This window comes from Ixodes scapularis, unplaced genomic scaffold (assembly GCF_016920785.2).
Source record: "Ixodes scapularis isolate PalLabHiFi unplaced genomic scaffold, ASM1692078v2 PGA_scaffold0__279_contigs__length_252992795, whole genome shotgun sequence".
Classification (NCBI taxonomy): Eukaryota; Metazoa; Arthropoda; class Arachnida; order Ixodida; family Ixodidae; genus Ixodes; species Ixodes scapularis.
In genome coordinates, this window is record NW_024609835.1 from 207407091 (window position 1) to 207413090 (window position 6000).

The 6000-nt window shown below is 54.8% G+C and overlaps 1 pseudogene; it reads right to left on the minus strand.

Moving 5' to 3' along the window:
• Nucleotides 1-579: 579 nt before the first annotated feature.
• Nucleotides 580-1133, minus strand: LOC121838007 (annotated as a pseudogene).
• Between the last annotated feature and the right edge of the window lie 4867 nt (nucleotides 1134-6000).

The window sequence follows — 6000 nt, forward strand, 5'->3', positions numbered from 1 at the left end:
AAACATACAAGCAATCCTCGTCGTCGGTGCTACTCGAGCCGCTGCTGCTGGAGGAGCTGCTCCAGCAACTAGAACACGAACTGTGATCAAGCAGAAGCAGCAGCAGTAAAGCGGGCGGCGCCGGCGGCACTTCGCGAGCGGGCATTACGAATTCTTCTGAGGCGAGATCGCGAGATGCCCGACGAGAAAGGAAGTCACGTGCGCGCGCCGAGGTCTGGCCAGGATGGCTTCCGGTCGAATCCGCCGAAATCGGCGGAGCGAGTTTTCTCGGATCCAGAACAAGATCTGGAAGGGGAGCTGATCCAAAGCGACGACTGGAACACGCCCGTATCGATCCCTATCGTCCAGTGTGTGGCGTTCGCCTTCCGCCGTCCGCCGCAGGTGATCAACCAGACGACTCGTTCCTCGGGGTCAAACAGGGTTTATTACCATGATTGTGGTCCAGACTCGGGGCAGCAACTGCCCTCGGCCACACGGGCCATCCCTTTTCTACCCTCTCGGCGCCGGGTGCCGCCCCCCCGCTAGTCGCCGGTTTGGCCGCCGTGTGGCGGGCCGAGCGCCCCACACCTCCCCCCCCTTTTAGAGGTCGAGGTCTAAGATGGCCTCCTCGTGGGCCGGGTCGCGGAGCAGATCCGGGCGGACTTGGCGGAGGATCCGGATGGCTTCCGCGACCTCCAACGGGCGGGGGGCTGCCGGAGGTGCAGCAGGAGGTGGCGCGGCTCGGCGAGCCCAGTCCGCCGCGACGCGGGCCTGGTGCAAGGCGCCCGCCAGGTGGGTGAGGCGGTGGAGCTCCGGCACTCCGCAGACGGGGCACAGCAGGCGGCGCTCCGCCTCGTTGTATACGGCCGCGGGCTCGTGCGGGTGCCGGTCCTCCAGCGTGGTGCCCCGGAAAGGCTCGGGGACTGACTCCGGGGGCGCGCCACGCTCGGGCCGGGGCTGCTCCCTCCAGCGTAGCGGTGAGGCCCAGCCCACCGGGCGGTCCTCTACCAGCACAGTCCAAGTCGCGACGGAGGCACGCTCACGGCGCGGCGGGAAGCGTGCCGCCAATCGCCTGAAATGATAGGCGTGGCGGGAACGCTCTTGGTGGCAGTGACGATCCTGCGGAGGAAATAGAGAACGGGCACACGAAGAAAAAGGACGAATTAACGGGTCTGGTTGTGATACGTCAAACATGCTCGGAGACACTCGCGAACAGAACAATCCCTTTGTGAAAACAAAGGGCAGACCCGCGGGAAGGAGATGGATCCTCTCCCCCCCTCTCCGCGAAGAGACGCAGCCAGCCAAAAAAAGGATATGAATAGAACAGGTGATGAGTCACCGAGGGCGTAGGTTGTACCGCCTGGGCGTAGTTCCGTGGTCCAAGGGCTGGCTGGGAGCTGGGATGTCCGGGACCTGCGGAAAAACTGCTGGCTCGCAGTAACGCTTGAGCTCAGACACGTGAATTGGGCCGTACTGCTGTGTACCATGCAGTCGTGCTAGGCGGTAGCTCAGCGGGGAAATTGTTTCCGTTATGCGAAAGGGTCCATCCCAACGGTTGGCGAGGGATGCTGCGAAGCCTTTCGACGCATCGCTGAGGGGATGTGTCCGACGAAGTACCAGGTCTCCAACCTGAAAGTGGACACTGCGGCGGCCCTTGTCGTACTGGGCGGCCTGTTGAAGACGAGCGACGTCGAGGTTCTCTCGTGCTTCACGAACGGCCGACGAGAGTCGGTGATGGACGTCCTGGGCGAACTGCGCGTATGGGCGTCCATTCTGCGCAACATCTGTGTATAGAAATGAATTTTCCATTGGGAAGGTTAGCTCCTTACCAAAGTTGAGACGGGCAGGCGTGAAACCAGTGGATCGGTTGACCGTGGTGCGCGTTGCAAATGCCATCTCGTCGAGTTTGGCATCCCAGTCTTTGTGACGGGCTGTGTGGGAAATCAACATCATTTTGAGGTTGCGGTTGATCCTCTCCGTGATGTTGGCTTGCGGATGATACGGCGAAGTCAGCTTGTGCCGTATTCCAAGCGCAGCGCAGGTGTCGACGAAAATCTTGCTTCGAAAGTACGAAGCACCGTCCGTGATGAGCTCTGCAGGAAAGCCGAATCTCGTGAAAACGGACAGAAGGCAGTCCCAGATCCGCTGCGAAAGAAGCTTCCGTAAGGGGAACAGTTCGACCCACTTGGTGAAGTGGTCAGTCACAACAAGTAGGTACTGATTTCCGCGAGGACTACGTGGAAACGGTCCCATGACATCACATGCGACAATCTGCCAAGGCGACTGGCTAACGACTGGCTGCATTAATCCTGGTGGTTGGCCTCCGCGAGGTTTCGCCTTCTGACACACTGGACAACTGCGAGCATACTTCAGTACATCCTGCCTGATTCCTGGCCAAGTCGCAACACGACATAACTTATCGTAAGTCTTACTGCCGCTGCTATGACCCGCTAATGCTGAATCATGGAAGTACCTGATGAATGATTTGCGCAGCTTCCGAGGTATCACAATCCGGAAAGGCGATCCATCGCTGTCGTCGTCTGCCTGGGGGATGTAGCGGAGAAGAAGTCCGTCCTCGCTCAGCAGGTACGAGTCGTACTCGTCGTCGCTTCCGGTGCCGCTTGCTCTTCGTGCCGCAAGCCTCTCGCACACGCGTCGACAAAGTCCATCTTCCTGCTGGGCCTTGCGGAGGTCTGCTCTGCTCACCAACGTCCCCCACCGTGACTCCGAAGTGCGGGCCACGATGTCGGTTAATCCCACCAACTTCGGTTCCGTCTCAGTGGGAGGGACCTGCAAAGGAGCCCGTGACAGTGCGTCTGCCACAATATTAGTTGCTCCTTTCCTGTAGGCGATAGTGTAGTCGTACGCTTGCAGTGTCAGAGCCCATCGTGCAAGACGTCCGGCTGGATTCTGCAAATTCTTCAGCCAGGAGAGCGCTTGGTGATCCGTCTGTATCTGAAAGGAAGCGCCATCGAGATACATGTTAAACTTCTTGAGGGCGAAGATGATGGCGAGACACTCCTTTTCCGTCACGGAGTAGTTTCGCTCGGCCGCTGTCAGCGTGCGGCTAGCGAAGGCGACTGGGCGAAGAACGTTGTCGTGTTCCTGAAGGAGGACTGCGCCCAGGCCGAAGTTGCTGGCATCTGTTTGGACGACAAATTGTCGGTTGAGATCCGGCAACTTCAAAGAGACGACGTCGGTGATCGCTTTCGAGAGCTGAAGGAAAGCGACGCGTTGATCCTCCCCCCACCGCCATTTCTCGCCTTTGCGCAAGAGCAAGGTCAGGGGGTTAGCGATCTCGGCGCAGCGAGGGATGAACTGGCGATAAAACCCAATCAATCCAAGAAACCGCTGCAAACTCTTGACGTCGTGTGGCTGCGGATACTCTGTTATTGCACGCAGCTTGTCCTCGTTGGGGCGAAGAACTCCATTGTCCACTACAAAGCCAAGGAGGTTAATTTGTGGTGAAGCGAGCTGCGCCTTGTCAGGGTGAATCGTCAGGCCGGCGTTGCGCAGGCGCTCGAGGACGATCCCAAGATGCTTCAGGTGTTCCTCGAAAGTCTGGGAAAAAATAACGATGTCATCCATGTATGCCATGGCGAATTTATATTTTGTGTCGCCGAGAACGATATCCATTAAGCGCTGGAAGCTAGCGGGTGAATTGGAAAGGCCAAAGGGGAGGCGGGTAAATTCAAACAATCCTCTGTGGCAAGTGAACGCAGTCTTTGGCACGTCCTCTGGATCAATCTCAATTTGCAAAAAACCTCGACTGCAGTCCAAAGTGGTGAACACTTTCGCGTTGCCAATCGCGTACATAACCGAGTCAATGGAAGGAAAGGGGTACGAATCTCTCACCGTCACTGCGTTGAGGCGGCGATAATCCACGCAAAGTCGTACCGAGCCGTCCTTCTTCGGAGCCAAGACGACGGGGGAGGCCCACGGACTCTGGGACTCTTGCACTGCTCCGGTATCCAGCATCTCCTGCAGTGCTGCGTCTAGTAGGGCTCGCTTGTGGACGCTGAGGGGCCTAGGGTTGCACCGCAGTGGTCGGGCGTCACCAGTCTCGATGCGGTGTAGCAACACGTCGGTCTTGCCCGGGGTTTCCGTGAACATCGTTGCTAACGGCTGCAGGATGCTCTCGAGCTGCTGCTTTTGCGAGCTGGTTGCTGGGCACGCGTTGAGGGCGTCTCGGATGCCATCAGGAAGAACTGCAGCTGGCCGCGCTGTGTAGTGGGTCGGAAAGGTTGCGCCGGTGACGCAGTCTTCACGTCTGGTGAAGGGGGTCACGTGTGGCTGGTTGTCCAGCCGATACCCGCCGGCAGCAAAGTCGAGCGAAATTTTTTCGTCTGCAATGAAATCTCGGCCCAAGATAACAGGTACGGCCAATCCTGGCAGATAAAGGAAACGCTGACGCCGCGTTTTTCCGTCGAAAGAAATCCTCAGCCTTACTGCGCCTGCTGCTTTTGTTTGCGCGCCTGATGCTAACTGCAAAAGCGTGCTCGAACAACGGAGCTTAACATTTTTTGATTTGCAGAGTTCAAAAACGACATCGCCGATAAGCGAAACTCCCGCGCCGGTATCGAACAGGGCGGCGAAAAGAACTCCGAGCAGAGAAATCGTTATCCTAGGCTCGATGCTGTGGTTCGTAGGTCGTACTCGACATACGACCTACGAAAGCGCCCCACAAGTGAAATAGACGCGCTCAAGAAAAGTCGATCCCGGCGCGCTCCAAAACGACCAGATGAATTCGGCAATAGTCAAACAAGACAACTTGAACCTAGAATAACGGTTGACCTAGCACAAAGTAAAAGAAGAAAATCTTCCACGAGGAGGCTTAGCATTTGATCCGGCTAAGTAATATCGTAATTACATGGGGGCGATACCTCTGTGCAGGGTTGGGAGGCAAGCGCTAAATCAATCAAAACCCGTTCTCATTCTTTTTTAGCCATGTAACAAGCTTTAATAGACACAACACTACACCGTACTTTGAATTCGGGTTTGTGGCCAATATATATATATACAAAACGTATTTATTATAGTACAAAGGGGATTCATCACATCCTCTTGAGTAGCATCATCTGGAGTGACGTGGAGGGGAAAGGAAAGGGGAAAGGGGGTCATATATGCCTCGCCACCCCTGAAAGACGGAGAAAGTCTAACAGGGAGTCGAATTAGTGCCGCGGCGGCATTTATCATCACTGGAGAATGAGAAGCTCCTCAGTGTGCTTAGAAAGCACGGTGGAAGCTTGGAGTCAATGCCTCTGGTGTCCATGCGCGTCACGACCACGTGATTTTTTATTTGACTTTTGAGTTGAGGACTAAAGCTCAGGAGAAAAAAGTTGAAATCTCGTTTTATAGTTGATTTTGATAAATTTATCGAGATATAATAGGCGTACCCCTATTTCAAAAAAAAAAAAAATCAATGACATACCTTTTCGACATTTCTTACCGAAGAGTTTAGTCGAATCGTGTTTTTTCTACAGCGGCTTGATTTTGATTCGGGAAGATGCTTCTGATTGTTGCCACGGCCCCGGCTACGGCGCTCAGAAATAGTTTGTACGCTAAATTCACTTAAGCTTGGCTACAAAATATCATCGGCTAATCGCCGAAGGTTATTCATGATTTTTTTCATACTTAAACCCAAGAATCCGACGCGTGCCGGACAAAGTAAGTGAGTACCTTTATTTGCTCATCGACGAAGTTCCGAACGACGATACGCAGCTTATTGACAATAGCTTGCCTACCTTCGGAGGGGCTTGGATATTTGCCGTAAAAAATAAACCAGAAGTCTAGGTTCGGCCACATGGGCGATTTGAGCGGACGAAATGATATGACATCGTTTACAGGAATTGTTTTAACATTTTTGTCGGCACTGTGAGGCCGGCCTGCCCTTGGGACATGGCTGCACCAGCTCACGTGTTAAGTGAGCAATTTAGCCAATGAAGTATAATTTCTAACCTTTACTCTACTCCGTTCATCCTTGAAGACGTCGCTGCTCCGAAACGATCTTCCACAAAGCGA